Source organism: Camelus dromedarius, chromosome 1 (assembly GCF_036321535.1).
Source record: "Camelus dromedarius isolate mCamDro1 chromosome 1, mCamDro1.pat, whole genome shotgun sequence".
NCBI lineage: Eukaryota > Metazoa > Chordata > Mammalia > Artiodactyla > Camelidae > Camelus > Camelus dromedarius.
The window spans coordinates 25,518,005-25,542,141 of record NC_087436.1 but is presented as its reverse complement, the minus strand read 5'-3'; the positions used below and the strand labels follow the sequence as shown (position 1 = coordinate 25,542,141).

Below are 24,137 nucleotides of genomic sequence, written 5' to 3'. Positions count from 1 at the left end.
CATTCAATTCCATCTGCAACTTTAATTGCTCTTTGCATTTAACCTAAACTATTCATAGTTCCTGGTGATTAAACTTGGATATCTTTGGGAGGCCATTACTCTGCCTACCACAAATAGGTGTAGAGTCTGACAAAAAAGGTCCTTATAAGGGACAATGTGTGATGGAGAAGACCAGTAATGATGTGTGCAAAAAATTTTACTAAGTGTTATATTTTAAAATATCAGAAGACATACTATGCTCTTAAAGAGCCAAAGGTAACAAAACATACCAAAGTGAAACAAACTATAAACTAATACAGCAAGTAAAGATAGTGTAGTAAAATTTAAATAAGTAAGTATGGAGAACAATTCACTTAATTCATTATTTTTAAAATTAATACAAGTAAGAAATTCTATCCAAAAATGAGTTTCTAAAGAAGGTAAGTTTGTGTTCTTAAGGAAATAATAGATATGGAATAATAAAGAATAAGGAAAAACATTTCAGGTGGAGGGGTTTTTTTGTTTTGTGTAACCTATTATTGAAGAAAAATGTCACTATGGGGACATTTGATACATATGATGGTATTGATCATTGTATTTTAGAAGATCCACATTTGAAGGCAAAATATCTAAATTCAAATTGGGGTGTTGTCAATTGCCCCATTACTTCAGAAAAATCATTCTGTCCCTTAGAAAAATAATGCATGTTAACTTTCTCTGTTAATGTTATGATCACAGCATGAATGTGCCTTGTAAACTTTGGAGTGCTGTGCATGTTGGTTGTGCAGTTTAAGTTACAGTAACTATGATGGGCCTTAATTATTAGATTGAAGAATTAAGATTCTAATTTATGAAGAACATAAACATACTTTTGATTTTCAAGCTGGGAGTGATGTATAGAGTATTACAGACATTTGCTATAAAACTAAGGGGATTAAATCAAGAAGTACAACTTGAAGGCCACATAGAAGTTGATTTAAAAAGAAATGACAGTCTTGACCTGGATGAGGAATCAAGAATTTCACAGATTTGCAACAAATGCATTATAATGAAAGGCACTGGAATTGGTAATTGATTTGGCAAGGAATAGGAAGGAGAGCAAGAACATAAAATATAAGATTGTGCATAGGAACAAGAAAATGCATTTATTTGAAGGATGGATGAAAAAATAGTAAAAATATTCTATTACAAACTTGGCTAGAATGAGATTATTGTTGAAAATGCAGATTTGGGCATCTTGACATATATAATGTGTTGTTTTTTTGGAGAACAATTGAGGAAAAAAGATGAATGGGTGGATGGGATGATGGAGACACATAAGAAATGGATAATAGCTTTCTTCTATCATTGTCACTCAACTTGTAGTTACTGCCTGGAATGCTGTGAGTAAAAGGGTTCTGTTCAGGCTTAGCAGTATTAAAATTTGTTATCCAATGTCTGCCACTGAAATGGTAGCATGTGCATAAATATAGTGTATAGCATCTTTGATACAGATAAGGTTCAGAGATTCGTTATATATGTGTCTATGTTTTTATATAGCAATTATTATAAGCACTTCTTATGTGCTTCCTTGTCTATCTAAATTTTGATTACAAGCTCCTTAAGATCAAGTCTGTGTCTTTTTCTCATATGACCACTGCTTTGCATAGCATGTCTGTCATATAGCAGGAGCTCAGCAAATGTATAAATCAATCAATTAATTACAATGATTTTCCAAATTTGTCTTATACATTTTTTGCAAGTAACTATCTCCTCCATAAATTGGCAGAGGCCATCTTTAATCAGTTTGGCATCACCAGTCATTTATTGCACAATGCTTCACAGTCCTTGGCTCTCACTGTTTTCTCAATTGAATTGAGGACATAGAACATTTAAAAAAAAAAAAAAAGTCACATAATATACAACCACATACTTTGTAAATTACCCCCAAACTACAAAATGGGCTTGATATTCCTTTGACATATTCAAAAGCTGAGTCTTGGAAAACCATACACTATCGTTAAAATGAGAGAAAAAAAAATCTAGACATCTACTCCACCTAGGGAATGTCCTGCCATCTTGGTTGTTATGGGTGATGGGACGGAGGAAGAAAAGAAGCAAAGAAGGAGCAAAGGAAAAAACAAATCAAACTCTTTTGGAACTCACTTTTTCCCCCTCCTACTTTATATCCAAGCTAAAAAGATTTTACTATTCCCATAGTATAACAAATAAAATTCCTTTTATTAAACTATATTTTTACAATTGTCTGTCATAAATTGTTACTGACACTGAATTCACAGTATATATTTTGTATCTCCTCTGAGGCTTTGTTTAAGTCATATTGCTATATGGCCTGAAAATTGGGCAGCTGTTTGATTGGATAACCTGACAGACAAATCTTTGCTTTGCTTTTAAAAAGTCAGACTAGCCGAAGACCATCAGTGAGAGAACTTTGCAAGAAATTCTTTTAGTAACCATATGATGCAACATTTTCTTTCTATTTATCAGTGAGAGGCACCTAATGAAAAAGACAGAATACCTGCTGGAGCCAACAGGACTCTTTCCCAAGGGAAATAAAAGAGAACGAAATGATTACTTGAATAAATTTTGAGAAACGCTAGTCTTTTCATTTCCTTCCGTAGGAAATAAACAGAAAATAGCATTTCTAAGATGCAGTTCTGAATAATGAACTCCAGCGGCCATGCCAAATCCCCAGCAAATTGCACAGCTGGCAGGGAAATGCAAAGTAGGGGGCAATGACAGCCTGGGGAGAAAATCACCACCTTTAGCACCTACAGTTACAGTTACTGAAATAGCACCTTGCCTGGACTCGGAATAGATAACGGCTATGTCACTGCTCCACAAACCTCATTATGAAATAAACTGCATACATTTTACTTCACCCAGGTCAGTCTGACAAACGACATCACAGTTCATTCTCAAGTCACAAAGTCTTGATATCTTACCAGCCTAGTTCCTAGGTGTAGGAGGACTCAGAAAGATTAAAAACACTTGTTGCCAGTTCAGTGCCCTCCTTTAACAATAAGCTGCTTCTCTCTGGTCTATCTGCCTTTCAGTGATTGTACAGCTCCAGTTCTATTATTGAAGAACGCCTTGAAGAAAATGATACTACTCTACAGTTTATAGCTTCCTTGGCTCCCTTCAGTTTTTTAAGATAAAAACCAAAGGACATAGAGAACATAGTTGAGAGCATCTTGCTTGGATGCCAGTTAACATTGATAGATCTCTAAGATCAATATTCTCCTGGCCACTCGTGATCTGAGATGATTTCAAAGGGATTTTTTTTTTCTAAGTTCATTCTAATTGTCTTAGTATCTTCAGAAACCTTTAGCCTAGGCACTAATGATGGCAATTAAGACCTGCAATAGATGGAACTTTCGAGGTTCATTTATCTATGGTTTCTATTGCTTTATTTAGAATTGATTTAGTTTATAATGTAGAAGCACGTACATTACTGGCATTATGTTGTCAAAAGATTAACTTTCAGAATTTTCATATTTCTCCCAGTCCATTTTTGCATATAAACACGTGGTTATCTTACTGTATTTCTTTAGGTTTCTCAGTTCAAGAAGAAATGGATGAAATTGATTTACATGTGTAAGGCAAGGCAACCTAATATAAATAATTTAATTTAAGCCAATAACTGTTTCTTCCTGAAAGTATATTGTTAACAAAGTTTATAAAATTATCTATGTAACCCCTTTTTAATCTAAAAATTATAATCTGATACCCTTTATACAGTGTTTGCATTAGGCAACTCCCTTGGGAGTAGGCACTACTTAGTATAACAGAAACAGTATATATGCCTTGGTACCACAAAAACTTAGCCTCCACTGCCCAGTCTTTAGGACCACTAATTAAAGTGCACAGAGCATTTTAAAATTTTTAGACGTTTAGTACTGAAAATGTGACCTGTGGAACAGCAGCAGAAGCTCTGGGAGGAAACTTAGAAATGCAGAATCCTTGGCCCCACCCCAGACCTATTGCATCATTATTTGCATTTTAACAAAATTTCCTAGATGAATTTTATTTAGTAGATTAGAGTTTGAGAGGCACTGCTTTAGACATTTTATATTGCATCATGTTTCCCCAGAGGATGGCAGCCATACTCCTGCCCCTCTTTCCTTTAAACGATGGATGTTTTTGGAAAGAGAAGATATTGGCTTCCAAGGAGAGAGGTTCACTGATGGCATGTCACACTGCATAGAATCAATAGCTTATGAACCCAGATCACCATCCAGTGGCTACTGTTTAGTATCCTCATTTAATCGCTTTTAGTGGTAGTAATTTTTCCAAAAGCACCACTCTTACTTCCTTTTTTTCCCTCTTTAGACCTTCTTTTTGTCATTATCCCAGCTGAGCGCTTTTTTCTTTAATTGTAGTATAGTCGGTTTACAATGTTGTGTCAGTTTCTTGTATCCAGCATAATATTTTAGTCATATATATACATACATATATTCCTCTTCATATTTTTCATTATGGGTTACTACAAGATATTGACTATAGTTCCCTGTGCCATACGGAAGACTATTTTTTAAATCTATTTTAATAGATAGTAGTTAGTAACAATAAGTACCATAGCTCTGGAACAACCTGTACATCAGCTAGTGACATTTTGTCTTTTTCTTCTGCTTGTGCCCACCATTCTTGCTGGTAGAAAAAAAGCATCATTCTAGACCCTGGGTGAGTTGCAGGAATTGTTATATCTAATCCTTTCACATGGTTCTTGTAGGCATCGACATTTTCTTCAAGCACTTGTGCTTATCAGGATTCAGCTGAGGGTTCCACGAGAGACCCTCTCCATACCTGAGTCTTTGTGTATCTTTCTCTCTCCTGTACTCTGTCTTGTGAACTCTAGCTGCCTTGGTCTTCCTGGACCTCACTCCATCCCCTCACTCCAGAGAGACTTCCAGGCTCCTTCTGGATTCCCCTTCCTGCCCTGTTGCTGGGAACTCTCTTGCAGCAGTAAACTGAAGCAATTGAGAGACCCTCTTGACTCCCTCTGCCATCCTCAGTTGCTTCTCTTTCAAGGATAATTGGTTTTTGCTGCTTGATATCCACTATCTTAAAAATCACTGCTAGTTGATTTGGTTTTGTTTCTGCTATCTGAAGTGGGAGGTATATCCAGTCCGTGTTATTTCATCTTGGCCTGAAGTAGAAGTCTCATTTTCATCTTGATTTGAAGGTAGCAATCAGTATTAAAATTATATTTGCATAGGGAAATCATTTACATTGGTTCTTTAAAACTTTAGCTTTTCTTTTAAGGAAAATTGAGAGCCATTGTAGTTTGGAGCATAAGAATGATAAGAAAACATGCATATTTTAAAAGGAGGAAATTAAGGAATTAGATCCATTTTTCTCTGCAGCCTGTACATAGAAAGTGCCCAATAGATGTTTTTGATTCTGTAATCTAGTTAATTACTTGCCTTAGCATCTGACTACAGACTTCTATCCATTTATTTAATATAAACTTTTAAAGGATCCATTTGAGTTACTATTTACTTGCCTATTATACTACGTCAGACTTCATGCTAGGTAAGTGATTCTTGCTATTCCAACTAGTTCTTACAAAAAGTTGGTAAGTATATTACACTCATTTTTGCAGAAGAGATAAATGAGACTTAGGAAGTTTAAGCATCTTCCCTGAGTTCACACTTTTGGTAATAAAAGTCAAAGTCAAGTTTGTTTGGCTCCAGAATCTGTGCCCTGAGACATCATGCATACTGCCTGCATTCAGGGTACTGTGTAATAAGGACCTTCAGAAAATGCAACTTTCCTTTCACCAACTTGTTCTAACTGAGATCTGATTTTCCCCTGAAATCACGGTTTGCCCTGAAACCTACCAGTGGGCCCTGAGGTGGGACAGATCTCTTCCTTGCTCCTTATTGCTGCTTCCAGACTATTATGGTTCCTTTTCCATAAACCCCCCAGGTTCAAAGCTCACTTGCTCTTATGGGTGATATCACCTGCTACCTGTCTTTACTGCTATCTCGGTAGGGCTTGGATTACTCCTCCTTACTCCTAGATTTCAGCAACGGACTGTGACGGGATTCAGGACACACCATCCCAAAATATGGTGCCTTGTCGTATTGAATACTTTAAGTTGAGGGAATTTGAGAAATGGCAGGTAGAGGAAGGGCTTTCTGACCCTCTCTCCTGAAGCAGGTTGTAAGACTGATGTGAGAGGTGTCCTCCGTCTCCCAGGAGGAATGCAGCGTCCTTCTCTCCAAAAAGGGGAAGAGCTGAGGGAAACGGAACCAACAGGATTTGCCAAGTTCCCCCAGTTCACTACACTGAGCTGGGACCCTTGGTCCTAGCCCATTGTTCCATGATTTCTACTCTTCATCAAACCGAGCATAAAGATGTTCAGATTTAACCATTTATTCAGGTCTTCATTTCCTTATGAAATCTCCCGTTGTGTCACATAAAACTTATTATATTAAATAAATTCGTATGCTTTTCTCTTGCTAATCTTTTTTGTAGCAGACACAGTTGAGAACCTAAGACACAGAGGAAAGACAATGTTCCTCCTCTACAGCTCAGTATAACTCTTCCTCCTGGCATAATTGTTGGGGATTTCAATATCTATGAAAATATCCTAACTTTTAAATTTTCTTCTTTTAAAATGTATATAGCTTCATGTCTTCCCACTGCTTGAAATTCGACAGTGGCTCTTGATTTCACTTATGTATCATTGTAAAAACTTTAGCTATTATTTTTAAGCAGGGTGAGTATGTAATTTTTTATCTAAATCAAAATACTTTGAGGAGTAAAAGAAAGCAATAGACAATTCAGTTGGAAAATAGGCAAAACTCTAACTCTTCTGGACAAACTATGACTTACAGATACCTTAGCAATGAGGCCCTACACGAGATGGCTTCTACCATGTTCTCTGTCTTCTAACACTTGCCTCCTCACTCACTCTCCTCATCTGCACTTGGTTCTTTGCTTTTCCTCAACTACACTGACAATTAAGGACTATTCACTGGCTGGTCTTAAACCTGGGGAAAGATCCTCCTTCCCTTCATCAGAATCTCTTGCCAGGTCTTCCTTAGCAGCTCAATACAAACAGCAAACCTGCCTCAGCTCCAAGAATTGTCCATAGCCCTTACCCTATTTTTTTTTCCCCACACAATACCTATTACCTCAGAGAAAGAAATTGCTGTTGAATCAAAACCAAAAACTGACTAAAGACATTTTTGTCCTCTAGAGAACTGACGTAATTTTACATCTAGGGGCTGGTTCTTTGGTTCTTTGATTTAGAAAAACATAATAATCAATCTCAGTGGAAAATTGCAATTGACCAGTTGTGTCCTCTTGGGCATAGTCAGGTCCAAGGATGAGATGAAGAGGATGCTCAGTTTATTTGCATAATAAAGTAAGGAATATTGGATTTCTGTAGGCCATTGACAGTGAAGAGATAGTTGAGAATAGTTTAACAGTAGAAACTTTAGAAATAACTACAGAGAAGAGTGGCCTACGTCTTTGGCTAGTAATACATAATACTAAATGTTAAGGTTCTCCTTTTCTGTGCTTTTGTTATACAGCTACATTAGCATTAGTCCCCAAAGTGTTGTATATCCCTTCAGAGAACCACAGTATTTCAGGAACAAATGAAAAAAGTAGGATTCCGTATTGTTAATAAAACAGGCAAGGAGAAATGGAGCATTTGAGCTGTCAGGAAAAATTGTGAATTTAAAATGGGCCAAAAAGGACTGGCAGGAGTCCTATCTGGTTGCTCCATCTGGGTGATCCTTGCCTTTCATGGCTTCGGAGCTATTTTACAGCGCTGTTAGTTGTAGAAAACAGATACTAATGCAGACGATTCCTAGTCATAGAAATGTATGTTTGTTGTGCCCAGTAGCATGCAATTGATTCTTGCCTGTGGCTAGACTGTTTTGCATCTTTTTAAAGTAAATTTTAGCATTTCTTTACTGCATACCAATTTTTAAAATTCTCCTTTGAATAGGTAATAACATCTTACAAGTTCTCTCATTAATTGAGTTAAATATTTGATATATGTTTACTTTATATTTCTAAGAGAACCACAATTTTACCTTAAGAAAATATTCTTTAACAGAGCCAAGACTATCGGAAACCAGACTTAGGGAAACATGGGACTTAATCTGGATTAAGAAGAGAATATGACAAAAAAAATTCCTATTTCCTCCAGAATTTATTGTAGAAAGTTTGCCTTTGAAAACATAACAGGAAGACATGGGGTTGTAGGGTTTTGTGAGTGAAAAACGGGTATTTACGTAGCATTCTATGTTTCATGGTAAACATAAAATGTCTCAGTCCCCTTCCAGGCCACCACAGTTCTTACAACTTTTTTCACTTACGAAATATTTTAAAATGTTTTATTATTCCTGTTTGTTTTAGTAGTTTTTACTGTGGAAAGTCTTAGAACCTCTAGCTGTTTCACAGTAACCTAGATCAAGGTCAGCAAACTTTTCTATAGAGGAACAGATAGTAAATATTTTACGCTTTGCAGACCATATGGGCTCTGTCACAACTATTCAACTCTCCTGTTGTAACGCAGAAGCAGTCACAAAAAACACAAACAGATGAGTTCAATAAAATTTCATGCACAAGAGCAAGATTTGGCCAGTGGGCCACAGGTTGCCAACCACTGACACAGATTATAATTTATTTACTCAAGAGCTTATTATGAAACTATAAAACTAATAATTATTTAGGACTTTTAGTGTTGTAAATTATTTAATATAATTAAGGAGAATATAGATTTTTAAAATCATTCTAGGTACTAAAATATGTATAGATATAAAAGATTATAAAGAAGGCTAACTAATGGCTAATGAATATAAAAAGATTCTCAAATTCAATAATATTGCCAGGTGCATGGCAAGATGAGTATAAAAGAGACATAGCTAAAGACTGGCTGCTTAAAACAAAAGGAAATTTGGTCAAAACTATGGTAGAAGTGACTCTTCTAGAGAAGATATAAAAATATAATCAACTCTGAAGCCCTAAAACTGATATTTTGAAATTTCAGTCAACTTCTTGTCATGGCATCAAAACCCAAGAGGAGTGCATGCTATCTTTTCAAATTAAAGTTCCTGCCAGATATATGCCCGGGAGTCGGATTGCTGGATCATATGGTAAGTCTGTTTTTACTTTTTTGGGGGAATCTCCACAATGTTTTCCATAACAGCTGTATCATTACTACTCCTACCAACAGTGTAGGAGGGTTCTCTTTCCTCCACACCCTCTCCAGCATTTATTGTTTGTGGATTTTTTAATGATGGCCATTCTGACTGGTGTGAGGTGATACCTCATTGTAGTTTTGATTTGCATTTCTCTGATAATTAGTCATATTGAACATTTTTTCATGTGCCTAATGCCCATTTGTATGTCTTCATTGGAGAGTTGCTTGTTTAGGTCTTCTGCCCATTTTTGGATTGGTTTTTTTTTTTTTTAATATTAAGTTGTGTGAGCTGTTTATATATTCTGGATATTAAGCCCTTGTCAGTCTCATCTGTTGCAAATATTTTCTCCAATTCCTTGGGTTGTCCTTTTGTTTTGCATTTGGTTTCCTTCGCTGTGCAAAAGCTGGTAAGTTTAATTAGGTCCTATTTGTTTATTTTTGCTTTTATTTCTATTGCCTGGGTAGACTGCCCTAGGACAACGTTTCTGAGATTTATGTCAGATAATGTTTTGCCTATGTTTTCTTCCAAGACGTTTATAGTGTTTGATTTATGCTTAAGTCTTTAAGTCATTTTGAGTGTATTTTAGTGTGTGGTGTGAAGTAGTATTTTAACTTCATTGTTTACATGCAGCTGTCTAGTTTTCCCAGCACCATTTGCTGAAGAGCCTGTCTTTACTCCATTGTATGTTCTTGCCTCCTTTGTCAAAGATTGACTGAAAGTCTGTGGGTTTATTTTGGGGCTCTATTTTGTTCCATTAATCCATATGTCTGTTTTTGTACCAATACCATGCTGTCTTCATTACTCTAGCTCTGTAGTATTGTCTGAAGCTTGGAAGGGTTATTCCTCCAGCTTCATTCTTTCTTCAGTATTGCTTTAGCAATTATGGGTATTATGTGATTCCATTATAAATTTTAGGATTATTCTAGTTCTGTGAAAAATGTCCTGGGTAATTTGATATGGATTCTATTAAATCTAATATAAAAGATATATGCACCCCAGTGTTCATAGCAGCCTTATTTACAATAGTCAAGACATGGAAACAACCTAAATGTCCATTGATAGATGACTGGATAAAGAAGTTGTCGTACATTTGTGCAGTGGAATACTACTCAGCCATAAAAAATAATAAAACAATGCCATTTCCAGAAACATGGATGGACCTGGAGATTGTCATTCTAAGTGAAGTAAGCCAGAAAAATATTATATGATATCACTTATATTGAAATCTAAAAAAAGACTGATGATGCCACACACATGAAAAAATGAAAAATTGATTACTTTACATAATTGCAGCCCCTGGGGAGTATAGGGTAGTCTCTCAAGCAGGTCTGAAATGGCTTGAGAAAGCAAAGAAAGGAGATTGGCTTGGGTTTTTATCATCTTTACAGGATAGGGCTGAAGTTGGGGTTCACCTGTGAGAGGAGGCTTGCATAGTTTGAGTCTCTCACCTGTGCCAAAGGATGGCAACGCACGTCTCCTTATCAGCTTGATCAGATGTGGGATGCCAGGGAGAAGAGGGAGGGGTGAGGCTTAAAGCTGTCAAAGTCAGACATCAAAATAATGGAGTCCATCTCCTCTTATACATATCAATATACCCATACCATTATCAGCATTCAATTAATTCATACATTAAATTGAAAACATACATAAAAAGAACATATAAACTTTATTGTAATTCTATCCCATTAAGACATTCATAGCTAAGAACTTAGCAGATGGTTCTGTATCCATTTCTTAAACTTGGCTGCATATTGGAATTATCTTAGAAGTATTAAAATATTACTGACTTTTATCTCACCTCCAGAAAGTCTGATTAAATTGGTCTGAATTAAGTCTTGGTAACTGGATTTTTAATAATCTCTCCAGGTGATTCTAACTTGCATCAAAGGTTAAGCATCTCTGTTTTAGAAGGGGTGTGTGTGTATCTGTAATAAACATAGGATCAAATTATTCATACAATTAATGTGCATTTTTCCATTTAATACACCATAGAACATCTTTCCATGCCCATAAATACAAGCATCATCAAAATGCCTAAATGAATATACTGTAATTTCTATTTCAATAAGCCACTGTTACAGAATATTTACATTATATCTAATGTATTATGCTTATAAAAATATTTATGAATATCTTTCATATATTCATGCTTCTTCATTTTTATAATTCCTAGTAAAAATTTTCTAGAAATAAAATCATTGGCTTAAAGTGTACAGATATGTTTAAGTCTATTGTTCTATCATTCCTCTAGCAGGAAAGAGGTTATACATTTCTCTATAACTCTACCATTCTGGGTATTATCTATCCTTAAATTTTTGCCTGAAGATAGAAATAAAAATATAATTTGCCTAAATTTACTATCTTTTTGCATTATGTCTCTGGTATCATGCTTAAAGAGGTATTTTTTGCTATTAGTTCATGTAAATAGCCCACCATGTTTTTAAAGTTCTGTCAATTGTTTTTTAGATTTAATATAACCCATTTGAAATGTATTTTAGAGTAGATATATTAAAAAAAAAAACCAAAAACTTCTGACTTTATTTCTTTCTTAACAGTAAATCAGTTTTCCCAAATTGGTTATTCAATCATTTTCAATTTGCTAAACTCAGAAAACTCATCTCTAAAGTGAGGAAATAATGATACCTACCTCACATGGTTTCAGAGTGGACTAAATGAGTTAATATATATTAAGCACTTAGAATAGTATACAGCCTATAATAAACACTCAGCATGCACTATTATTTTAATGATCATCATCTTCATGACAACATTTATTATGTAACTTAGGTCGATTTCTTGACTCTGAGTTCTGTGGCATTGGTTAACATGTTTAACCTTGCCCCAGTACCTCACATTTCAATGGTTGTAGCTTTGACATGCAGATCTTTAGTAAATGAATATTCTCTGCTTTGTCAAAACTATTCTGGCTATTTTCGCATATTTATTCTATTAAAGAAACTTAAAATCGTGTTGTCAAATTCAAAAGAGAAGTTAATGAAATTTCATTCTGGGTTTTGATTGAGATTGAGTCAATTAGAGCAAGATTTACATTATGTACAATTGTTTATTCTTTCCACCTAATAGAATGGCATGCCTCTACCTGTTGTCAGGTCTTTTTATGCTGTAAATTAATGTAGTTTTCTTCAGAGAGGTTTTGCATATTCTTATTATGTTTCTTGCTAGGGATTTTACATTTTTATTGGGTTGTCAAAGGGTTGTTTTTTTCTGTTATATTTTCTAACTGTTCATACTTAGTATATATGGAGGATAGCTTTTTTATATTTACTTGTAACTGACTGACTTCACTGAATTCAAGGACATTATAATTCAAGTCTTCTCTTTGTGTCAATAATGCTATCTGTAGCAGCTAAATCTCCATTCCAAATTAGGATGAGATTGAGAAGGAGGGCTGGATGGGGGATATAAACTCTTTTCCTTTGTTTCACCTTTAGGATTAAAAAGTGTGCTATCCCTTTTATTTAAGAAGTGTGTATTTCTTCTTTTACAGAGCCAAATATTAGCAACTAATTACTGAAAGTTTTAAGTCAAAGTGACTAAGAAAATACATTAATGTAGACTTAACTCATAAAATTAACCACTGCCATCCTTTTACCTTCACAGTTGTAGTCAGTATACCCCTAAAGTTTATTTTCACCAGTATATATTTGAAGTAAGGCGGTTATTCTCACAGTGTACTCCAATGGACTGCTAGGGGTGTCCAAACATTTTTTTTCTTTCAGGTAATCTGTGATATCAAAATAGTCTTTTACAATAGCATTGTTACTTACTTTTTCACTGTGTTGCCATTTGCAATAATAGTGAATTATCCGCAGTAAAACTGCTGCTACCTTAGCAAGAACCAAGGCAGTGGTACAGAGCTGCTAGGAATCATGGTATTGTTCATGCACTTGCAGATAAAACAAAACAAAACAAAAAACAATTTCAATTACGAATGCCCCAATGAAGTAGTAAGAAATATTGATGTGATTAAATCTCAACCCTTATGCATGCATCTTTTTAATGTTCTCTGTGACAGTGAGAAGAACACATAAAGCACTCTGCAGGGTAATATGTTGGTTGACTTGAGGAAAAGCACTTGTATGATTGTCTGAATAGTGAGGTGAACTGGCCACATTTTTCATAAGGCACCATTTTTATTTGAAAGAATGACTCCAAGCTGATGGTTCTGCAGACTTTGGTATTTGGCTAATTATTTTCTTGAAAATAAATTCACGGAGCCTGTCACTTCAAAGAAAATAGCTTGACAATATTTGCAACAGTGATAAAATCTGAACTTTCAATTGAAAATTGGAATTTTGGAAAGCTTGTATCTGCCGCCACAAGCTTGATAACTTCCTAGTGTTTAAAGGCTTTCTGATGAGACTGATGATGATAGCAAATGTGTTTTTTATTATTATTGTATAAAGAAATCTATCAACATTTGGAATATCTACATAGCATAAGGAATCAATTTTCCAAATGACCAATTTATGATATTACAAAACTGTATATGGGCAGATGATCCATTCAAAATGCATGAGCATTGAATGGATTTTAACGTAACAGAGTACAAAAATTCACTGATGGTTTCAGATTCCGCATCGGAGCTCATCCTTAAGAAACTATTGCTTGTCAAAGAAGAATATTCACAATTATCTAAAAAGTCTGTTAAAATACTCATCCCTTTTCCAACTACGTATCTGCATAAGGCTGAGTTTCCTTGATACACTTTAGCCAAAGCAACGTATACAACAGGTTGAGTGCAGATTTGGGAATCCAGATTTCCTGCTTTAAGCCAGCCATTAGAGGGATTTGACATAACTGTAAAACAGTGCCACTCTTCTCACTGATACTTTTGTTAGGAAAAAATGTAGTTATTTCATAGTTTTTATTAACATATCATGGATTTATTATTATCTTAAAGTTAATAAGTATTTTAAAGTTTTCTCAATTTTCTGATTGAGAATACACTAAGTATTGATAGCTAAAACCTACATACACAGTTCTTTGCGATTTGGGACACTCAGTAGTTTTTAAGAGTGCAAATGGTTTTGAGACTAAAAAAACTGAGAACGAGTGCTATAGGGGAAGGAAAGGATTATCCAGCATCATGGTGGAATTTACCTCAAACATAACAAATAGCATTTGATTGAACTTTTTCTGACTGTAAGAATGCCAATGCCCATGAGAAACTCAGATATCACTAATCCAAAGACTGTTCTAGAGTATCTAAGATGGTTTCCTTTGTGAATTTCTGATTTCATCCTTCCTTTGAGAGCCTTCTGCTCCTGGCTAGGACTGGACGAGACTGTCCATGTCTCGGGTACAGTGTTGTGACTGTGAGTGGAGAGAGTCAGAGAAATACATGCCATGGGGAGGCTTAGATTCTATTTGCATTTTGAATACTTACAACCATTGGTGACCTTCATAGGAACACACTACCTAAAGCAAAGTTTCCTGAGATATTTAGAAGATTAGATTCCAGATATAATTATGGATTTGTTTACTTCTCTCAATTCTTTTATTATATTATTATTATTATTATTATTATTATTTTATTTTACTTTATATTTTGAAGCTCTGTTCTTATACGCATAAACTTTTTCATCTGTTATGTCTTCTTGATGAGTTGACCCATTTTTTTTTTTATTATATAATGTCCCCCTCTATTCTGGTAATATTCCTTGTGTGATGTTAATATGGCCACTCCAGCTTTCTTTTGATTTACATTTACATGATATTTAAATTTTTTTTCAATTCCATTTAAATTAGGCTAGTTGTAGATAGTATCTCTTTGAGTCTCTTTTATTTGGTGTGTTCACAGCATTTATATTTAATGTCGATATTAATGCCCATCTTGGTAGCTATTTTCTATCTGTTCATCTGTTGTCCACCCCTCCATTTCTGCCTTCTTTTGGATTGATGAGTTTTCATGATTTTATTTTTTCCACTGTTGTTATTCATGCATTTCATGAAAAAGTTTTCTGCCTTAGAGTGTACAATATATTTGTTAAATTAGGAGTAGATTGAAACAAGTTAGCTGATAACATGTCACACAGCAATAGCACAGGGAACTATATTCAATATCTTGTAATGGCCTATAATGAAAAAGAATAGGTATGTATATGTATGACTGAAGCATTATGCTATACACCAGAAATTGACACAACATTGTAAACTGACTATACTTCAGTTTAAAAAAAAGACCTTATACTGTAAGGACCTTACACAGCATATTCCTAACTCCTTCCTCCCATCCTTTATACTGTTGTTGTCATATATTTTACTCATATAAATGTTATCAGTTTACAGTAAATCGCTTTCCTTTTTGTTTTAGTTATGTTCTATAGCAGTTAAATTTTTGTTTTATATTTACATGAATTCCTGCTACCTTCAGTACCTTTATTTCTTTGATTTGATCCATCATCCATCCAGCAGTGCATATTGGGCCCCCAAATCTGTGTTAGCTTTCTGTTGCTGCTTAACAGGTTACCACAAACCTAGTGACTTAAAATGACACTCATTTTTGGAACTAAAAAGAGGTTGTGGTTGCATAATATTATAAATAAACTAAATACCACTAAACTGTGCCCCTTAAAATGTTAATTTTATGTTATGTTCACCATCTGTTGAAGCCAAGGATTTTCATTCCCTTAAGGAGCTGATTAGAGCCTATGCAACTGAAGGTGATAAAAAATGGAGGTGAAAACAAAACGCACATTTATTATCTCCTAGTTCCTTTGGTCACAAGTGCAGATGCAGCGTCTGCTCAGGGTCATCAGGCTGAAATCACACTTTTTGCCAAAGCTACAGTTGCATTTCAGGCTCTGGTCTATTCAGGTGTTGGCAGAAACAATTTCTCATGACTATAGGACTGAGGTTCTTACTTTCTTGGTGTCTGTTAACTGGGGGCCATTCTTAGCAGCTGGAAGTGCTTGCCTTCCCCTGCAAACCATGGCAGTTTGCTCCTTCAAAGTCAACACAAAAATCCCTATGACTTCAGGATGTTGAGGGACAAATTTAGGATTCTATCTCCCATCCTATGTTATCTACAATACATCAGAGGCTTCCCATTTGTCTAGTGCTTATTTCTTGTATTTGGAGCAAGATGGGTTTGGCAGGTTTTTCTCAATATCTGTTCCATCTATAGCTTTAAATCTTCCCCTTCAGTTACACTTCAGAGAGGGTCTTTCTCCATGCTCTTGACCTTCTTTAGCAGTGGACTGCTATTATTTATAACTCAGATTATTAACTGGCTGGTAGAGGAAAAGGGAGTGGTTCTCGGTTGTCCTGGGTCACCTCTATTTGGTATATTTGTACAATGGAATACTACTTAGCCATAAAAAGAATAAAATAATGCCATTTGCAGCAACATAGATGGACCTGGAGATCGTCATTCTAAGTCAAGTAAGTCAGAAAGAGAAAGAAAAATACCGTATGATACCACTTACATGGAATCTTTAACAAATGACACAAATGAACTTATCTACAAACAGACATAGACTCACAGACATAGAAGCCAAACTTACGGTTACCAAAGAGGGGATGGAAGAAATGGGGTGGAGGGATAAATTGGGGGTTAGGGATTTGCAGATACAAACTACTCTATATAAAATAGATAAACAACAAGGTCCTACTGTATAACACAGGGAACTATGTTCAATATCTTACAGTAACCTGTAATAAAAAATATGAAAATATAAATATATGTATGTAAATGAATGACTGAAACATTATGCTGTACACCAGAAATTGACACAACGTTGTGAACTGACTATACTTAAATAACAGATAGATGGATGCATGGATAGGCACCATGTCCCTGATTTTTGATTGTGGAGCCTTTTCAGTTCTCTTACCAATCTTCATCTGTTGTGGGAGACTGCTATTTATCTGGGCCCAAGATGTATTCCTGCCCCTTCCCTAAGGGTAGAAAGAATTATTTTCTGTTCTTTTCCCCCAGCTGGAATGGTCTTCACCCTTACCCTAAAGGTGATACGATTTGCTACCCAACTTTTGCTGATTGAAGGCTTTTGGTTCATAGAGGATATGGAAGCTAGATGTATATCCTTCCTAGGAATACACCAGAAAAAGCATTCCCCAAGAAATAGGCCCAAGCTATCATGAGCTTATAGTGAGGTCTTTTGGGAAGAACCTGTGAGTTTGTCAAAACTCCCCTTGTGTGTGTGTGTGTGTGGCTTCCAATACTTCTATATTCTCGCATTCACCCATACTCAAGCTTTAGCCATTTATTAAAAATTTTGAGTGAGTTCTTATTGGTCTCCAAGGTGTCCCATGTTTACTCCAGGTAAGCAAATGCTAACCTCCTGTGTCTCCTTGGAAATGTCTGCTTTTCCTTATTATTGGCTTAGTTGGCTGCCTTGCAACCACAGCTCTCTGAGAGGTTCAAAAAAAGCTGTGATTTTGTATATCATCTAATGCTATATTGTTATCAGAGTGGAAGCAATCCTCTTTTCAGGTTTTTACATCCTAGGAAAGTCCTCCGATTTTTGTTGTTATTGTTGTGAATCTCCCTTAAAAATAATACCCATGAAGAGACTGAGTATATTTGTTTTATTCACCAAACCTGACCCTTATTTGGTGAACATTATATATTTGTTGAATGAAGGAATGAAGATATGACTCAATGAATGAGTAGGTGATTGAGTTGTATAGAGGAGATTTAACCAGAAGCTAATGGGAAAGCATAGTACATGAGGAAACTTGTAGCAATTCAGTAGAATAGTCAGGTTAGATAGAAAGCCATGTCATCTTCCACAATTCTGTGTGAAAACAAAGAAAAAGAGGAAGTAGTTTCTAGAAAATGGAATTTGTAGGATCAGGACAGAGGTCAGGCACTTGCCTATTAAAGTGGCTGACACTAAGAATGAACTTTCCTTTGGGGGGCTCATTACCTTGAGAGGAAGGAGAAAGAGAAAAATGGTACCCTAGACACCATAAAGGAAGGTAATGAGGTGGCTAGCTATTTATGTATTTTTGAATACTCATGGATTCAACCCTTGATAGAAGAACAATATAGTGGTTGCTCTAATGAGCTAACCAGATCCCCTTTCAGAACCAAGCTAAGGCTCTCAGTCCCTAGCTGCTTGCATTGTAGGCTGTCAACATGTCACAGCTGTGTTCCTCTGTAAACAGAAGCAGTTACTCAGGGGTTTTCTCCCTGCCCATTCCCTTCCAACAATTGCACTAATGACCCCCATGCATTGCCCCTTCAGAGCTCTCTATGAGGTTGTTTGAGGTCCCTGTTACAATTGTATCACAGCTTAATTTGTGACTAATCTCACTTTCCTTAATCTCAAAGAAGTTGTTCTCTAGCATATTTTCAATATACTTCCCCCCGGCACATATCTTGAAAGCAGTTTCCTGGGGAAGCAAATCTGCAACAAGAAGGAACAATTATTTTCAAATCTTGCTAACTTGTAAATTTAGGATTGTTCATATATGGATTATTTGCTTAGCTGCTCATTGGTTCCAGAAGAAACTAGAGTGTGATAGGCTGAATCATGATCTCCCAACAATATTGACATCCTGGTCCCCAGAACCTGTGAACATGCTCCTTTACATGGTAAAAGTGATTTTGCATGTGTGATTAAATTAAGGATTTTGAGATGGGGGATTATTCTAGATTATCCTGGTGGGTCCAAAATATTCACAAGGGTCCTGTTGGGAGGGAGGCAAGAAGATTAGAACCAGATCGAAGATGATGTGATGACAGATGCAAAAAAAAAACAGAGAAATTCGAAGATCCACTGCAGGTTTGAAGATGGAGAAAGAGGCTAAAGCCAAGGAATGTAGGCAGCCTCTAGAATCTGCAAAAGGAAATAGATTTTCCCCCTAGGATCTGTGGAAGGACTGCAACCCTGCAGATCCTCCTTACATTTTAATCTTTTTGAGACAAAAAAAAAAATTTATTTTTAAGCCACTCAGAGTGTGGCAATTTGTTATAACATCAATAGGAAACTAATACCCATGGTATTTGTTAGGAACAGAAAGGATGAGTCTTAGACCTCTCAAAGTATGATCAAAAGTTTAGAGATGGACCCAGTGAAATAAGACTATTCATGTCATTTCTATTTTTATCAGTTTATAGGATGATTATATTCTTTCCATAATAGAAAATGAATTTATAATTGAACTTTTAAAAGCATTACCATTTGGAGGAGAGAGTATAGCTCAGTGGTAGAGCAAATGCTTAGCATGCCCTAGGTCCTGGGTTCAATCCCCAATACCATCATTAAGGAAAAAAAAAAAAGAAAGAAAGAAACATTGTAAATCAACTACACTTCAGTAGAAAAATTTAAAAATTAAAAAAATTAAAACATTACCATTTACATCTGTTCTGTCTCTTGCATCTTACTTGTGGTGAGCAATTGAAATTTAGTATAGTGCATACATAAAAGTTTATCAGAAACAACATGGTTTTCAATTGCTTGACCGTGACCATGCTAACCATATTACCACTTAATAGTTTGACTCATCTCATCCCTTTGGTGTTTGAATCCCTGGCTTCATATTCTGGCAAGTGACATTTTTAAAATCCCTCTCTGACCCTTATTCTTGGTTTTTTGTCCAACCTTGATTTCAACTTTCCAGAAAAAGGAGATAACAGTGACCTAAATAAACCACATTCTTTTCAACATAAATGCTCATACCAAAATTTCCTGTCAACATTACGTGCATGAGTTTTCCTCTCCTAAATGCATACCTTTAAATCTCTCTGAAATTCAGTGTTTTACCTGAAATACACTGAAAATCAATTAGCAATAATGGCAAATTTTCACTAGGAAGAAAGTTTATGAAATGTGAATGTGTGGAACAGATGGTTGCATTGAAAACTTACTTTTACCAAGTGCTTAGTGTAGAAGATACACCAAGAATTTCTCAAAAAACCATGACTATGATTGGATCATTTATAAAATTGTTCACCATATATTTGGACAACTAATTTCATCTATGCTTTTATAACGATAGTTTTCTTAGTGATCCAAAAGTTGTTCAGCTGAAATATTGGAACGATCAGGCGTGATGTAATACACTCTCGTCTTCAGACTTAAGTTTCTAATCCCAGAGGTCATCTGTCTACTTATTCTTTAATAGACCTCATCATACTTTGCCAATATCTTAAGTTTAAATTTTTTGGAACTGATTTTCCAATGATTTAGGTTTAGGTTCAATTATTATTATTTAAATACCTATTATAAATAGGCCTTTTTATATACATGAGCGTAAAAAATTACCTTACTGTAGATACTTTATAAAGTTTTGTAATATGGCATTTGAGTCTAACTTATAAACAACAGGTAGGAAAAGAGATACAGATGGAAAAGCAAAAGAAAGTAAATGAATTCTATGGGCTTTATATTGAAATTACTAATGTTCAGATGTTTCAATCACCTACTTGAGTTTGTTCATACAGGGGCAACGGCTCTAGTGTGCTCTGATGCAGGTGCCCATTAAAACAGCAAGAAGATGCTGGGATGGGCATACAGAGAGCAGAAGGTGTGAGTTTATCTTTTATCCTTGCCCCTTCTTTAACTATAAGCCTGTGTGCAGTTTCCAGACTCCCGACAGAGTGAAGCTTGGCATTGTGATTTCATGAGCACCCTGCTTTGATGAACCGAGCTCACCAACCATAAACGTCTAAAGTGTGGTGACAGGTTCATTTGAGAAGGCCTTTGTTTCTGGGAAACATAAGAAAAATAATCCTACATTATTTGTGAAGCCTCTCTGAGAGCCCTGAGTGAGCACCCGGTTTTCTTAAGTGAAATAGAAACAATTTCCTCTCAAATTGCTAGGGCTTCCTCCCCTTGACAGGTACTCAATGAAAGAGACTAAAGCTGCTTTATGTAATTAAGTATTTGCCTGCAAGAGCCAGTCTGAGTCATTCCTCATTTGAAATTGTTTCCATCTACTTCTTTGTGTCTCTCTAAGCTTCTGTTTGGTGTTCTGTCCACTTTTCTAACATATTCTTTTACCACTACTATTTCTTTGCCTCTAGTCTTGCCCGTCTCCTAAAATTCCCTTTGTCCCTGCAAACAACACACACCCATAGCTTTATTACTTTTTTTATTTCCATCTTTTTTGTTTGAAAATAAAGCTTAAGAGCTAATGAGAGTATTCAACTATAGATATCCTCAGTTTAAGCAAATAGGGGCTTTTAAAAATGAATCCTGTATTTCTTTGTGGTGAATACTGTTAATGGAAGAATTCTCCCCTTTACTAAGGGCACATTAAGATAAGTTTAGCTTCTCTAGGGCTCAGTCACTTAAAAATAAGGGTATAAAGACATTCTGGGGAAATGCTAGACCTTCAAATTTATCTTACACTGCAGCCAGCTTTTATAGCCTATTTTAAGAACTTGGTACTAGCTCTCCTGTTTAATGAGCAGTTTCATTTAAAGCTTAAAATTATTAAGGATTCCAGTGGAGTCATAAATAATGTGGTTTATAATATTCTTATCAAGCACATAAAGATATATTTGTCTTCCATTAACAACATACTTTTAAAGTAGCCTGACCTCTTCAGATGTATAAGAGCATGCAATTAATGCAATTTGTCACAGGTCTTTTACACATTAATAAGATGTAATTAATTGTCTGTTTGGTCTAATTAACTTTTCAGACACTGGCAGCTCTTGTTCTTCTAATACAAAGCAAGTGGGCCCTATTTGCAATTCTAATACTTGACAGAAAAGTCTGACCATAAACTCAAGTCTACGAATCTTAGAAAAAGAGCATAAGGCAATTAAGAATCCAACAGAGAAATCGCATATATTTTAGGATAGTAATATATTTTTTAATGCAAAGAGTAAGAAAAACACTACACAGAATAGGCTACTCTAAACCCATAAGAGTAGAGGATTTTATATTCAAAAATAAATGATGAGAAAACATAGATATTCCAAGGATATTTTAATACATAAGTAGTTCTGTACAGTCGTCCCTCAGTATCCATAGGGGGTTGGTTCCAGGACACTCCCCCACCATACCACAATCTACAGATGCTCAAGTCCTTTATGTAAAATGTCCTATAAATATTTTTACATGTATTATATATAATATATAGGCAAATATTTGCCTATACCCTACGCACATCCTCCCTTATGCTTTAAATCATCTTGATTACTTACAATACCTCATACATGTAAATGCTACGTAAATAGTTTTAAATACAATGTAAATGCTATGTAAATAGCTGCCTGCTTGGCAAATTCGAGTTTTGCCTTTGGAAAGTTTCTTGAGTTTTTTTTTTTTCCCCCAAATATTTTTGATCCAGATTGATTGAATCTGTGGATACGGAACCCACGGATATGGTGGGCTGATTATAATTGTTTTCATATTTGTTCAGTCATTTATTAGCCATTTTCTTGTTAATACTAATTCATTTTTTGAATGGTAACTTTCTGCAAGATTATTAGTACCTAGAGATCTGAAGATTACCAAGATAAAAACACTACCTTTAACGGAGTGTATGTTACTTGATCATGAAATTAATAGTGAGATTAACTGAGCCTTGGAGTAAATGCCTATACGCTATGTGTAAACTTTTATTTTCCTAGTGAAGTGTAGACCAGAGTGAATTTTTGTGCCATATTTGTTCAACATGAGCCAATATGTTTACTCTGTTCTTCATATTTTTTAACTGTAAAATTAATATATTTGAAATCAAAATTTTGAAAATATTTAATATAATGTTCAATATTATTTTAAAAATTCAATGTACAAAAGAATTCTAATAGGTACTATAATTTATTTAACACTGATTCTGCAACAGATCAGCAGTGGGTCTTTTTTAAATTCTGAATCTGTGATTCTGGGTACAACTCCCCAGGGGACTGTGATAGTCAGGTTTGAAAAGTGGTTTCTCACTATAATATATTTATACAAATGACCAGTGTGACAAATAATGGAACATTGTACATTCTGTATCACTAAATATTTTCTTAGAGTGCCCTCCAGATTTGAAATCCCTAGATCAAAGGCCAAATGTAAAATTTTTTAAGGCTCCTGATTCATATAGTCAAATCACTTTCTAGAAAATTCCGAGAAATTTGACACCCTATATAAAAATACCAGTCTTACCAGACCGTATCATTTTTAAAATTCATTTTTGATTTAAAAAGTCTTTGTATTTTGCAAATTTGAATAATGTCTCTCCTATATGTATTTGAGTTGTGCACCTAATATTTCCCTATCAAATTAGTAACAAACTTTTTTTTTCATTTTCCATTTTCATTGTGATACAGTAGAATACTAATTTAAAATTGTGCTCTGGAGTTAGATCATCTGGGTTCTAATCCTGGCTCTGTGCTTATTGGCTATGTTACCCTGTGTGAATTCCTTAACCTGTTCCTTTGTTTCTTCATCCATAGAAGGGAGGCAGTAATAGCATCTATATCACTGGGCTATTTTAGGATTAGGTATGTTAATAAATCTGAAACTCTTTTTTTTTTTTTAAATCTTTCTTTTAAATTGACTGCTGTCCCTTCAGCAACTATAATGTTAGATTGGATTATCATTCTCTGTTCTTCAGGGCTCACACCCACTTTCATTAGAATGGGTTGTAATCTTCTCCCATTCACAATAAACTCTCAGTAAATGTTAACATCAATATATTGTTTCAATATGATGTTAAATATATAGAGACATTTTAAGTCTATTTACCATCTGCCACCATACAAAGATGTTACATTATTATTAACTATGTTCCCCAGGAAGTACATTTCATTCATGTGACTCATGTATTTTGTAACTGAAGTTTGTACCTCTTGTACAAATCTCTCTCACCTGTTTCACTCATTCTCCCACCCCACTCCTCCCCACTCTGGCAACTACCTGTTAGTTCTCTGTATCTGTAACTCTGTTCATTTGTTTTGTTTTTTTTTTAGATTCTACATATAAGTGAAGTCTATGGTATTTGTCTTTCTCTGTCCAACTTATTTCACTTAGCATAATACCCTCTAAGTCC

General features: G+C 35.1%; 1 long non-coding RNA gene across 1 annotated transcript in view; it reads left to right on the top strand.

Annotated features, from left to right (window-relative positions):
- The window catches only part of LOC135323238 (uncharacterized), a 336,953-nt gene that overhangs the window by 235,863 nt on the left and 76,953 nt on the right, over positions 1 to 24,137 (top strand). Inside the window, exon 3 of the long non-coding RNA XR_010384543.1 lies at positions 8,996 to 9,101. This is a non-coding gene — a long non-coding RNA (uncharacterized LOC135323238). The remainder of the gene's footprint in view (positions 1 to 8,995; positions 9,102 to 24,137) is intronic.